Here is a 14,935-nt window from a genome sequence, read left to right on the forward strand (position 1 = left end):
CGCCGAGGCAGACACCCAGGTCGCGGGGGTCGCCGCGGCTCCGGCGAGGGCCATAAAGGCTCCAGGGAGCCGGTCTGGGGGTCACGGCGCTCGCCGCTCCCCCTTTTTCAAGTTCTGCCTTAAAGGCAGACGCGGCAGAGCCTGAAACCCCGAGGGGGTTTCAGGCATGGCCGCACACAGCGCATTATGCGCTTAACATTTATTTCTCTTGCATGTATTCACCTGCCCACCACCACTTACCGATGTTCCTAGGACAAACCGAACCCTTACACTGGGGGTTCTTTATACTTGCCTTTTTTCTCTTCCCAGCATGCTTACCACTTCCTCTCTACCCAGCATGCATTGTCTAACACACATACCTAATTCATTACTGTTTTCTTTTCCCCAATCCAAGATGGCGGTGTTCTACTTCCTGTTTCCTGTTTCCTCTCCAGGGGTATTTAAGGGGATTCCAACTGCCTGTTCATTGCGTTGCAACACTCCTTGGTGATAGTCACGCTCCTATTTGATATCCTTCTGCGAATCCTGTCTGTTCCTGATTTGCTTTGTTTTCCTGCCTTCCTGAACTGCGGTCCTAATACCCTGGTGTCCTCCTTTTCGTTTCAGGGAGTTCCTGTGGAGGTTTTTTACCCTACTGGGGTTTTTCCTCTGGGACTCCTTCTGGAGGGCACGGACTGTAGTGGTTCGCTCATACCAAACAGCACCGTGGCTACCGGAAGGGGTCGCCCCTACCTCGGCCAGAGCAGAACCCGTCGGAACAAGGACCGTTCCCCTACGCCTCTCCGCTGCGAGGGTAAGACCGTTGAGAACCGCGACAGTAACAGTAATTTTGATTTGTCATATGTTGTTTGATATCAGTTGTACTGTTCATTGAAATTTGTACACGTGTGCAATTACTTATTGGCAACAAACTTGTTCAGAGCCTGGAGGTTGAGGATGGGCCGAAAGTAACCGTCCAGCTTTGGGACCTAAAACAGAGTCGAGTAGAATCCCAAACCCCTCCTCAACTCCGTAACTGGAACAATTGCCTGATTCAACAACAGCAACTCAATGCCCACCTGAAGATTGCAACACAGTTCTGGAGACTTTGGAAAAGGAGTAAGCCGGAACCGAGGAGGCAGAATGATATCTTTGAACAGCATCTGATAACCATGTTTCACCATGGAAAGGACTCAGGCATCGGAGATGACTTGCTTTCACGAGGAAGAAAAACCCTGAGGTGACCTCCCACTGCCATATAGTCACTTGTGCTGCTGGCCTGAAGAGGTACCTGAGGAAGAGGACCGGGATTTATCGTAGAAGGCGGCCCCTGACCATAGGCTCTTCCACGAAAGGGCCGACGCTGCGTGGACTGAAAAGCACCACGTCTAAAAAACCCTTGCTTTTATCTGTTCCCTATTGAAAAGGACATAGAATCTTCTTCTCCTCAGCTGCCTTCTCCACCGTGTTATTGAGTTCAGGACCAAACAGTTTCTGCCCCAAAAAAAGGCAGCTTACAAATGAGGTAACGCTGGCCAGATTCCAACTGGAAGGATTTCAACCACAAGGAGAGCCGTCCTGCAACTGAAGCACCCACTGCAGCAGTGGAGGCCCAAAGACTATCAAATGTAGCATCATACAAAAACTCAGACAAAAGTTCCATATTGGCCAACAAGTCCGAAGGATCATCATGAGCATGGTGACAATCAAACAAGGCATGGAAGTCCTTTAAAGAGCCTGCGTAGCATGCGCAGCATATGCATTGGCACAGATTCCATAATTAGAGGCAGCATAAGCACGCTTCAAGGCAGACTCCACCGTTTATTCATCGCCTGAGAGAGGACAGCATCTTCAGTAGCCAAAGAGGAAGAAGAGGACGTAGAAGCCAAAATAGTATTAACTTCAGGGAACATATCCTCAAAACCCTCCAATAGATACCTCTTATGAAGAAAATGAGGGATAGTCGATTTGTCAATGTCACTCCACACCTTAAGCAGGATATTGTGAATAACCTCTTGGAAGGGCAAACGGTCAGAAGGAGATGCAAGGTACAGCAACAAAAATTCTATTTCAGCCACTTGCAGGGCAAGAAATCTCAACTGAGCACGAATATGTAACAAAACCTCTTAAACTTGATCAGACCGGATATAGCGACCTCTACAGTCCTCTTGATCAAGAGTCTCATCATCTAGCCTTCGGTGCTTAGCATGAAGGTCTTTCTCCAGCAAGGCACCATCAACTGCCTCTTTCACCAAGGAATGCAAATCATCCCTAGAAATATGCAGCATCTCCTCAGCGTCGTCCTGCACAGAAACCTGTGAATGGAGACGCTATCCACTTGCTTAGCCATAACAGAGTGAAGGCAAGTTCACCAACACGGAAGTAACACGATGCGCTACAGCAGCGCCCGTACTTCCGTATAAATAGGGTCACCATGGCAACCAAATCTGACCTCAAGAGACGGAATGTCACATAAAAAGTGCCCCAAAGCCACCAAATCTAAAGAAATGTGTAAATAAGAAGAAGCCGCCAACCGGCCCTCGCTGCTGCCACGCTCCCGACACCAACAGAGCACCCTGACCCAGCTCCACACACGGACAGGAAGCGCGTCGGAGCGAGACAAGAAAAGCCACTGTGCGCTCCCGCAGCACAGAACAACAAGGTAAGACAAACACAGTTCAAAACATAAATCCACAAGGGAAATTTACTCACGTCGTTTGTAGACAGAAGAGAGCGAAAGGAAGGAACATCAGCGAACCTGCTTGGGACAAGAAACACAACAGGACGAGGCGTGTAGAGAAGCTGTTTTATGGAAAAAAAATATAATAAACATAAAAGAAGGGCTTTCAGTGTGAATACTGTGGGGTGGGGTGGAGGACAAACCTCATTTGTTTGGACTGGGACGAGGAGGACGCCATGAGGGGTAATGAAATAAAGCAAATTTTAAAAGGAAGGCCCACAAACCAATGAAAGTGATGGGCGTGACATGGGTGTGGTTAAAAACCCACAGAGAGATTACAACAAAGGCCAGAATGCTTGCTCACTCGACCCTAAAAATGAAAAAGCACCAAAAAGGGTGAAAGCAGAAAGCTACAAGAGTGAGCTGAAGGGGCAGAGGGTGGCTGCACATGGATTAAAGAGGCCCGAGACGGCTTCAAGAGAACGCTGTGGGTACTGGCACATTCAGTTGCATCGGCTGCGTGTTTCAGAGGAGAGCTATGGGCACAGCACATTTTTATTGACAAATTAAGCACTGGCAGCAGGCATATTAACCCTCTGCGCTACTTTATGTCGAGTCAAAACTGCCACTAGACAAAACTCCAATCTTTGAGTCTAGCAGGAACATTAATCACAAGAGTTATCCTAACAATTTTATTGCTGCCTGAAAGCTGGACGCCAAGGAACCCTGCAGCAGGTGAATTTAATTGGTAAATTATGCTAACCAGAGCGCCCCCCTTGAGGTCAGTGCTCCTCCGCCAGTTCAACGCCCAGCGCGACCACACTGTGACAACTGCCCTAAAGCCGGCCCTGCCTGTATCAGGTTTTAACCAATAGCTACTGCAATTCCACAGGCATATCCCCAACCTGGGTAAGGTTGGAGATAAATGTCTGCCAAGTGCCGTAGTACATCATGTACGAGGACAGAATTGAGCTGCAACCCTTGTACAGTCAGCACAAATCAATGGCCTTTATCTAAGTGGGCTGAACACATTGCTTTGCCATCGCATCAAAACAACTTAAGTTATCCAAATCTCTATAACACAGCATGACAACATGTTACATAACGCAACATAACTTAAAATGATAAAAAAAGATTTAGACGTACATCTTGCTCCTATTTAATACAAATTCATCCTTTTATAGAAGAGAAAGCTGCAGGAGAATTGCTCTCCCGTTTCTGCTTTTTGCATTATGTGGTTTCGCAATGGGGAGAAAGGTTGCATTACATGGCGTTTTGAACTTTATTCATGCACCTCGATCAGAAACCATTAAAATGAGCTGAACTCGAGTTCGTTGACATGTCACCTGTGCCTTCCATTCACTGACATCTGCCACACTAAAAAAAAATAAGGCATGGGTCAGCCGACTGGGTGAAAAGCCTCAATAATAATTTATTGCTACCTGTAAAACAGATGGATATATATATATGTATTATTGACCATTTACAAATTAACTATCACGAACACTGTAACAGACAATGGGTGTGGTATTCATTGCGTTCGCAATAATGATATATGTATATATATATTGTATATACATATATTTATATATAATAATACTGCTCTGGTGATCTGGGCACAAACAGGAGGGTGTGATTGAATCGCCATTTGCACCCAACGCAGAATACCATGCAAAAACCTGAATAACTCGAAACTAGCTAAGTATAGTTTTGAAATTTGCTGGGCATACCCATGGCTCCAGTTGTATGGCCTGGACTTCCACTATCCGACCACAGCGAGATGTCTTCTTTCCTCTGCTACTGGTAACACTAGACACCTTAAGGATTTTGATGGCCTTGGACCAAAGGCATTTTGGGTGCCCCTGTGCAGAATAGCTTTGAATTTATGATCTAATTTCGGCTCCTACTGCCCTCTTTGTCCAGGTCACTGACAGCGCACAGACGCCCTAGTCTAAATTCCAACTAACTTTTTCTAACTACCTTTACATCTAGTGTTCAGGGATAGGGATGTCTTCAATATTGTAACACAGCAGCAGCTCAGTAATATTATTGCAAATATTCTCTGTGACCTCATCCCATTTCTCATATGTGAGGTCCTGTTTAGATATAAAATAAACTTTTTTTGTGCATGTTGCATGAAACATAAACACGATCTTTCTCTGCAAAATGTCTGTAATAGACTCTCCATATCACCCACATTAAAAATAAAGGGAAACAATGTTTAACACAATCTGTTTTAGAATTATTCAAGGTCATTAGGGCAAGAAAATCTGCAGAACAGAGGTGGCTCTATCAGGGGGCCCTCTGAAAGGCTGGGACCCTGGGCCAGAGCCCATTTTACTCATGCCTTAAAACGTCTCTGCTTGTAACATTTAACTATGACGCTCTGCAGTGTGTGATCCCTTTTCAAAAAACAGCCTCTCTTTTACCTAATGGAATAAATTGAGACTCAGCAATTAACATATTTGGTCATGTAATTTCTATATAACCCGCTGAATCAGCATGCATTGTCATTTTGATGTGCAAATAAAAAACATCTGGTGTACTTTTGTGAATGTTCTCTGCATGACTGACAAGGTGATAAGAAGTAGCCTCCTGTCAATGTGATCCTTTGTTCGAGTACTTTTTGCAGACAGATTCAATAGCTGTTAAATTTTACTGGTATAGGAGTGTCTTCATAAAAGTTGAGGATACTTGCCTGCAGAGCCTGCTGCTGGCAAGCTCTACCTTTCTTTCAATTTGTTTTTGCAGTTTTATGTAGCACATACTTGGCCCCTTACCTCTAACTTTCATTACCCCGATTAAGGTCTTCATTACCCTGATTAAGGTCCAGTCTTTACCAAAGTGAGGAGGTCCTACATCCTGACTGGCACCTAATGTGCTAGTCTATTTTCTATGTTTCTTATATAAGCCCCTCCCTCCCACGTCCATGCCTACTAGTAACAAGACCAGACACAACAATAGAGTGAGAGAGGACAGGACCATGACTGGGACGAGGAGGACCTTAATCAGGGTAATGAAGATTGCCAGTAAGTAACAACACATTACCCCCTCATAGGACCTCCTCACCCCAGTCATTACCAAAGTGAGGACTTCACAATCCGTAACACAAGAATTAACATTAAACTCATGAACAACTTAAGGTTTTCTCAAATCACGCCCAAAGACACAGCTTTCTGCATAACACCAACAGCAAAATTATCCATGGAAGCATGCAAACCATTTAGCCAATAATGCTTGATAAAATGTGGTGTGACTGCCAGGTAGCAGGGCTACAAATTTCTGGGATAGAAACAGCAGCAGACTCGGCCCAGGTAGTAGACACAGACCTAGTGGAACGGCCCTGAACCTGAGACAGAGGAGCCAGCTCCAGAGACTTATATGAATGACAAACTGCCATGCGTACCCACCTACTGATAGTGGAAGGCAACACCTTCTTCCCTTTAGCCACCCTACCAAAAGACACAAACAGCAGGGAAAAGGCAAAAATCCTGAGTGCACTGCAGATAAATCTGAAAAGCCCTTCGAACATCCAAAACAGAACGAACATGAGCATCCACCTCCTCAGGGAAATTAGGACGAGCAACCTCCTGCTGCAAATGGAATTTAGAAGAACCCTTTGGGAGAAAAGCCGGATCCAACCACAGAATCACCCTAACTAGTAGAAATTGTAAATAGGGTCAGGAAACCAATAACCCCTCTTCCTATTTCCCCCCAAGCAATGGGTGTAAGGAAATGCCTCTTTGGCATGGTTACCCCCTAACTTTTTGCCTTTGCTGATGCTAAGTTATGATTTGAAAGTGTGCTGGGACCCTGCTAACCAGGCCCCAGCACCAGTGTTCTTTCCCTAAACTGTACCTTTGTCTCCACAATTGGCACAACCCTGGCACTCAGGTAAGTCTCCTGTAACTGGTACCCCTGGTACCAAGGGCCCTGATGCCAGGGAAGGTCTCTAAGGGCTGCAGCATGTCTTATGCCACCCTGGGGACCCCTCACTCAGCACATGCACACTGCCTCACAGCTTGTGTGTGCTGGTGGGGAGAAAATGACTAAGTCGACATGGCACTCCCCTCAGAGTGCCATGCCAACATCACACTGCCTGTGGCATAGTAAGTCACTCCTCTAGCAGGCCTTACAGCCCTAAGGCAGGGTGCACTATACCACAGGTGAGGACATATGTGCATGAGCAATATGCCCCTACAGTGCCTAAGCAAAACCTTAGACATTGTAAGTGCCGGGTAGACATAAGAGTATATGGTCTGGGAGTTTGTCAAACATGAACTCCACAGTTCCATAATGGCTACACTGAAAACTGGGAAGTTTGGTATCAAACTTCTCAGCACAATAAATGCACACTGATGCCACTGTGCAATTCATTGTAACATACACCCAGAGGGCATCTTAGAGATGCCCCCTGAATACCTACCTGACTTCTAGTGTAGGCTGACCAGTTTCTGCCAGCCTGCCACACACCAGAAATGTTGCTGGCCACATGGGGAGAGTGCCTTTGTCACTCTGTGGCCAGGAACAAAGCCTGTACTGGGTGGAGGTGCTTCTCACCTCCCCCTGCAGGAACTGTAACACCTGGGGGTGAGCCTCAAAGGCTCACCCCTTTTGTTACAGCGCCCCAGGGCATCCCAGCTAGTGGAGATACCCGCCCCTCCGGCGACTGCCCCCACTTTTGGTGGCAAACTAGAGGAGATAATGAGAAAAACAAGGAGGAGTCACCCACCAGTCAGGACAGCCACTAAGGTGTCCTGAGCTGAGGTGACCCCTGCCTTGAGGAATCCTCCATCTTGAGTTTGGAGGATTCCCCCAATAGTATTAGGGAGGAGGCACAAAGAGGGTGTAGCTACCCTCAAGGACAGTAGCCATTGGCTACTGCCCTCCCAGACCTAAACACACCCCTAAATTCAGTATTTAGGGGCTCCCCAGATCCCAGGAAATCAGATTCCTGCAACCTGAAGAAAGAAGAAGGACTGCTGACCTACAAGCCTACAGAGAAGGAGGAAGATGACAACTGATTTGGCCTCAGCCCTACGGGCCTGTATCCAACATCGAAAACCTGCTCCAGCGACGCATCCGACAGGGACCAGCGACCTCTGAAGCCTCAGAGGACTGCCCTGGACTACAGAACCAAGAAACTCCAGTGAACAGCAGCCCTGTTCAAAACCAGCTACTTCTTTGCAACAAAGAAGCAACTTCCAAGGACTTCACGTTTCCCGCCTGAAGCGTGAGACTCTACACTCTGCACCCGATGCCCCCGACTCGACCTGCAGAAAACCAATACCTCAGGGAGGACTCCCCGGCAACTGCGAGCCGGTGAGTAACCAGGGACGACCCCCTGAGCCCCCAGAGCGACGCCTGCAGAGAGAATCCACAGGCTCCCCCTGACCGCGATGCCTGTAACAAGGGACCCGACGCCTGGAACCAACACTGCACCCGCAGCCCCCAGGACCTGAAGGAACCAAACTTCGATGCAAGAGTGACCCCCCAGGCGACCCTCTGTCTCGCCCAGTTGGTGGCTGTCCCGAGAAGCCCCCCCTGTGCCCGTCTGCACCGCTAGAGTGACCCCTGGGTCCCTCCATTGAAACCTATACAAAACCCAACGCCTGCTTTGCACACTGCACCTGGCCGCCCCTGTGCCACTGAGGGTGTGTTTTGTGTGCCTACTTGTGTCCCCCCCAGTGCTCTACAAAACCCCCCTGGTCTGCCTCCCGAGGACGCAGATACTTACCTGCTGGCAGACTGGAACCGGAGCACCCCTGTTCTCCATAGGCGCATATGTGTTTTGGGCACCTCTTTGACCTCTGCACCTGACCGTCCCTGAGCTACTGGTGTGGTAACTTTGGGGTTGCCTTGAACCCCTAACGGTGGGCTGCCAATGCCCCAGGACTGAGACTTGTAAGTGTTTTACTGACCTCCTAATCTAACCTTTACTTACCTCCCCCAGGAACTGTTGATTTTTGTAGTGTCCACTTTGAAAATAGCTTATTGCCATTTTTACAAAGACTGTACATGATATTGTTTTCATTCAAAGTTCCTAAAGCATCTAAGTGAAGTACCTTACATTTAAAGTATTAAATGTAAATCTTGAACCTATGGTTCTTAAAATAAACTAAGAAAATATATTTTTCAATATAAAAACCTATTGGCCTGGAGTAAGTCGTTGAGTGTGTGTTCCTCATGTATTGCCTGTGTGTGTACAACAAATGCTTAACACTATCCTCTGATAAGCCTACTGCTCGACCACACTACCACAAAATAGAGCATTAGAATTATCTATTTTTCCTACTATCTTACCTCTAAGGGGAACCCTTGGACTCTGTGCACACTATTTATTACTTTGAAATAGTATATACAGAGCCAACTTCCTACAATGGGCCAAAGTAATGGGCAACAAAAAGGCCAACTTAGCAGATGACAAAACCAAATCAGCCTCAGTCAAAGGTGCAATAGTGGACAACTGGACACCCTGAGGACTGTCAGCAAATCCTAGGCAGGATCACTCACTGGAGACACTGGTTGACAGAGCCTAAAACTCCACAACAACTGAACCACCAAGGAAGCAACATCTTCCAGGACAACCCCGAGCCCCTAGAGGCATGCAAAGCAGCCCACTGAGCAGCCAAACTAGGTGTAAGATTCTTTAAAAACCCATCCCTCAGGAACTTAAGACTCTTCACCGGCTCCCCAGCAAGTGGATCCACCTCATGAATTGTACACCCCTTGACAAAAAAGCCCCAGTACTTTGTGTTAGGTTTAAGTGTTGGATCCCTGTGGGACTTCTAAATATCCTGTGCCACCAGAGAAGAACACCCCAAGGGGTCCAATGTTAGGCATTCAAGAGCCAAGCCATCTGTGGTATTCAGTAAAACTCAGATCCAGTTGTGAGCTGAAGGCTCAAATTTACTCGATATGCATATAAAGCCTCCATCCACATTCACAGCTCCATACCTTCCAGAAGTCAGGCATCAACTGACTTCTTAGCATTCTACTCAACTGGTTCCCTGGGCCAGATCTCTTTCCCCAAAACTGTTGTGATGCATTGCCATAATTGGAGACATCTTTAGCTGCCACTATAAGTCCAGAGAAAATGATACTTAGATCCCAGGACATGGGGTACTAAGGATAGGCCCCCGAGGACAGCAGCACTGATTGTGCTACTCTCTAGGGCCATGCATTCAGATGCAACCAGCTCTGCCATTGCAGGCTGAGTGTCCTGATGCAAACCCAAGAGCCAAACTCTACATGCCACACTGCCTGTGTGCCCTGTCCGCTACATACTGCATGCAGTAGAGGTAGGACACCCCTCTGGCAGGCCTTCTAACACTAAGGCGGGGAGCACTACACTGTATGGGAGGGCATAGCTGCATGAGCAATATCCCCTCACTGTGTCCTTACCAAACATGGGACATAGTTATTGAGCACAGCAGCGATTTTAAATTCTTGTGCTGGGCATTGGTCAATACGAGTTTCACAGCTACCCGATGGCCACTCTGAACACTGGGTTGTATGGTATCAAACAACTCAGAATAATACATCCAAACTGGCACCAGTTTTAGATTCCTTACAAAATGTACCCATGGTTCACCTTAGAGGTGCCCCCTGCAAAAGCTAACTTCCCTGGCATGCTTGCTGGCTGGTAACAACCAGCCTGCCACCACCAGACAAGACTCAAAATCCCTGGGGTGAGAGATCCTGCTCTCTGGGATTAAGAACAAAACCCTTCCTTCAGGAATGTGCACTGCCTTGCCGGTAAGCTTCAAAGGGTATACCGCCCTTGAAACTTGACCCCCAGGCTTGTTGCTAGCAGCAGATGGCTGCCCCGGTTGCAAATCCCCACTTTTGGCAAGAGCAACAGCAGGAAAACAGACAAAGGGTAGGAGGAGTGGTCACCCCCAGCTTGCACCAGCCCTAAGGTGTTGCATGTGTGGCGGCCTCCACATTTAATTTTCCTCCATCTTGGATGGAAGGAAAAAAGCCAATCAGGTTTAGGGAAGTGAGCTCTGACCACAGGAAGTGTTCACTTAGTGAGTTTAGCCATCCTATTGTAGATGGCCCTTGGCCACTACTAGGTTCTCCCCTAAAACACCCTCCAAATACAGTTTTTAGTGGGCACCCCTAGACAAAGAAATCAGATTCCATGGGCAAAAGAAGACCAGCAACAAAGAAGACCCAAGGCACGAGAACTGAAGCCTTGCAGCACCTAGAAAATGCACCAAACCCTGCCTGCTGTACCCAGGACTCGACAATCGCCTGCTGAGGGGTTGCTTATACGTTCGATAGATTCTACAGACCCCCAGAGGACCTCCACTGGATTTAACCCAGATGTGTGACTGGGGTGAATGTTGGATTGGTTCTGCATTCCATCCATCATTTGTGTTTGTTTGCTTTTGTCACCATATGTGTGCCGGGTATGCCCAGACGTGGGTTCCGTGCTCCCCATGCCACTGGAGTCAAGCTAGCCTTGCTGAGAAGAGGTGATACCCCAAAACCGCTTCCAGGATGCTTGTTTCCAGTCCATGGAAGACCTGGCCTGGCAGTTCAGGCTGAACTGTTCCCATGGAGAACAGCGTCAAGACTGATTTGCATGTGGTTGGGTCCAAATTGGAATGGCATGGGTAGCAAAAAAACATTTGATTTAGGCCCAGATCTCTGTACTGGGGGTGAATGTTTGACATTGTTCAGCATTCCGTGTATCACTTGTTCTTTTTGCAATTGTTGCCCTAAGTGGGATGGGTATGCCCAAATGTGGGTTTCGTGCTCCTCATGCCACTGGAGTCAAGCTAGCCTGGCTGAGGAGGGGTGATACCCCGAAGCTGGTACCAGGATGCTTGCTGGGCCCCATTCACAGCAAACCACAGAAACTGCAGGCTATCCTGTTGACAGGAACATGAAAATAGATGTCCTCTAATTCCAGTGTTGTCAGAAAATCACCCTTTTTGATCAAAGGAATCATCTACTGCAAAGTGTTCATTTGGAATGGTTCCACTTTCACTGACCTGTTCAGGGTCATCAAATCCAATATTGGGTGGTAAGAACCATCTGGTCTGTGAACCAAGAGCAGGATGTAGTTGAAGCTTAGCCTTCCTCTGCTGCCAATACCCTGATGAGGGCTCTCTTTATGAGCTACTTCTCAGCTCCTGACAACATAGCAGTCCATTACAGGGCATTTTTTGACAATGGAGTATCCCAAAAGTGACCCTTTAGAGGAGGACCTCAAAATGGAATCCGATACCCGTGGCAGATGATCGACTGTGAGAAACCAGATCTTTTTGCAGTGCCCCCCCACACACCTTTTCCCCGATTTTTGCCCCCTATTGGTTTTCTAACTCTGAGGGTGCCCTGGGCTCTGCTAACCAGATCCAGGGACTGTTCTCAGATTAAATGCATATACTAATTAGGCACACTGTAATTATCAAGGCAACCTACCTAGAAGAACTTTGTAAATAGGGCATGGAGGGTTATAGGTCCAGTGGATTTAGTGAACTTAGGGGCAAACTGCTGAGTTGCCTGTTGTCATTTGAAAGGCAGGCTTGCTTTACAGACTGCTTTTAAATTAAATGTACATGCAAATTCGACTTTGGAATTTAGGGTACTTCAAAATGTCTCATACTATCTTATTTTTACATATAAACCACCCGTAAGGACTCCCCTAGGTGCCACAGGGGTAGGGTGCCTTGTAACTAAAAGCAGGGACAGTATAAACAATATTTGATGTGCCCTTGTGAAGAAAAAACAGCCAATTTTGTTTTTCTAATTGTAGTACAATAGCTGCATAGGCTAACATTGGGAAACTTTATTAAAGTATAACGTTTGCTAGAAATGGACTACAATTTCCATTCTTGGACTCAAAATGATAGTTAGAATAAATCCAGCATTTTGCCAGTGTTAGATTTATTATAACTGTCACAGAAAAGAAGATATAGAGCTTGGTTTTCTCCAGCTGCTCTTTTCTGATTGGCCCGCCTCTGCCAGGCTGAGCCAAGCTGCCTGATGAGGTGTGAAGTGGTCTGGATTGAGACAGTGGGACATCTGGTGGGCCCCCTGCTTGCCAGCCCCGGAACACTGGATACATATGACAGAGTTGTCCAGCAACTCAGAACACTGCCTGAAGTACAAGGAGAAGAAGGACTGCCCTGCTGGAACCCTGGGCTGCACTCTGCATGACTGCCCCTGCTGCACGCTGTGGAGCTACAGCTCTAAAGACGTTGTCTGACTTCAAGAGCGGGAAGGAGTGGACTCTCTGGCAGCAACAAGTTAAAAGAGCTTCATCTGCAACATCCCCACCAAGGGGAAACTAGCTGACCACCTTAAGCTGGACTTTTGAGGATTTACCAGGTGCATTCTGGGAAACGTAGTCCCCACATCTCAATGACCATCTCAGATCTTCTAGACCCTTGGATTGGTGTTGTGGACCACTGGAGACCCAAAGGAGGACTTGTGGAAGGCAAGCCAGATGTTTGGAGAAGATTGGAGAACTTTTGCAAAAAAGCTCCCTAAGGTGACTGACCCATCGACAAGAGTCAAGCCGCCGACTTTGAACTGCAGTCCGGCCTCAATTTCAGGTTCGTCCCATTTACGAGTCTTCCCGGAGTTTACTGGGAGCCCACACTGAGCCAAGCTGACGATGTTGCATTAAATTCCAGCCTGACGAGGTGCCTCAGCGCCCGATGAGAGAAAAAGCTCCAGAAAAACAGCTAAGTCGGAAGATGAAACTTTGATCGTGGCCTCCCACTCAGTGTATCCAAGCTGGGTTCCATTGCAGTGGGCCTCATATTGTGACTTGGTCTCGGTCAAGCAAGACCAGATGTCCCCGGTTGGTGCTATTGATTTTGAAGCACTAGAAAGCACTTTTTTTAATGTATGCCTTAAAAATTCATATCTCTGGTTCCCTACATTGGATTTCATTCATTTTGGTGTCATTGTAAAGTAAAAAATATTTCCTTTTGTTATAAATTGGTGTTGGATTCTTATTGTGTGTTGTGTCTCACTTATTTAATGTAGTGGTGTTTTTAAATGCTTTACACACCTGTCTCTGCCTGCTCATTGCAAGCTACTGGGGGTTGAACAACAGAATAATTTATTGAGACCCTGACTGAACCTAAATTGTGATTGCGGCCTTATTACTAGTAGTAGGTCCCTACTTATAACTACTAATAACCCACTTTCCAACATCAACAGAACCCATTGGCCAGAAATCAACCTGAACCACTGATCCTGGAACATCTGGAGCCTAGCCTGATTCCGGCACTGTCATTTCTGAGAGGTACCCTGGGACTGCTGACTCTGGGGTCAGGATTTGTTGGTGAACATGGCCCTCAACCTTGAGTCCGTCCACAAAAGGACTGTGAAGAGGGGAACACCGCCTGAAAAGTCTGCTTTGAAAGAAGGACTTCTTTTGCACAGACTGAAAAGGCTTCACCATCCTCTCCTCAGCTGAACATTGCACCATTGTGTTCAACTGATCCCCCAACAGCGTAGGACCCTCAAGTGGTAAATTATGAATCAATACCTTTTGTGCTGCCTCCAGCTGCCATGGCTTTGTCCACAGAGACCTGCGACCAGTCACTGCCATCTCTGGAGAGAAGGAACAAGCCCAGAAGGTATCAAAAGCACATACTCACCAGAGCGAAAGGGTTTTATACTCGCCTGTCGTAGGACAGGAAAACAAGCAGGCATACAGGCGGGTGGGGAGGATTATATTATAAACACAAATAACAGCCTAGCTTGTTGGGTGCCTGTCCGGACCTCCTCACTTTGGTAATGACAGGGACAAGGCAGTCCTAAGAGGAGCTAATGTACCACTTTACTTGCAACCCAGTTACATTACACAAGGACATGTTCATTTTGTGTAGGCACAAGGTGATTTGCCCAGAATCACAGGCTGTTTGGTCAACACCAAGACTTGAACCTGGGTCCCCCGCTCCAAATTCAACAGCTACATCTGTTATGCCACAGCCTCACCACACACTACTGCTCCACAGCAGACCTGGCATGCACCTGCTCAATTCTGCTTCTTATGATTCTCCGAATCCTCCATAAAAAGGTTAAAATTGTTAAAATCATCCCCTTATGCTGATGCTCCTGCATTTAGTAAAAGTATGATGCTGATGTCATGTCACGTAATTTCCAATATATCACATTATGCTTGTAATGCAAAATGGATAGGATCACTCAATTATACCACACTGAGTAATTGATATGGCGTTTGTGTAAAAACCCTATTGCTGAAGAACGGGACAAACACCAACAAAACATGAGTAGGTGTTC

This window comes from Pleurodeles waltl, chromosome 4_2 (assembly GCF_031143425.1).
Source record: "Pleurodeles waltl isolate 20211129_DDA chromosome 4_2, aPleWal1.hap1.20221129, whole genome shotgun sequence".
NCBI classification, from domain to species: domain Eukaryota; kingdom Metazoa; phylum Chordata; class Amphibia; order Caudata; family Salamandridae; genus Pleurodeles; species Pleurodeles waltl.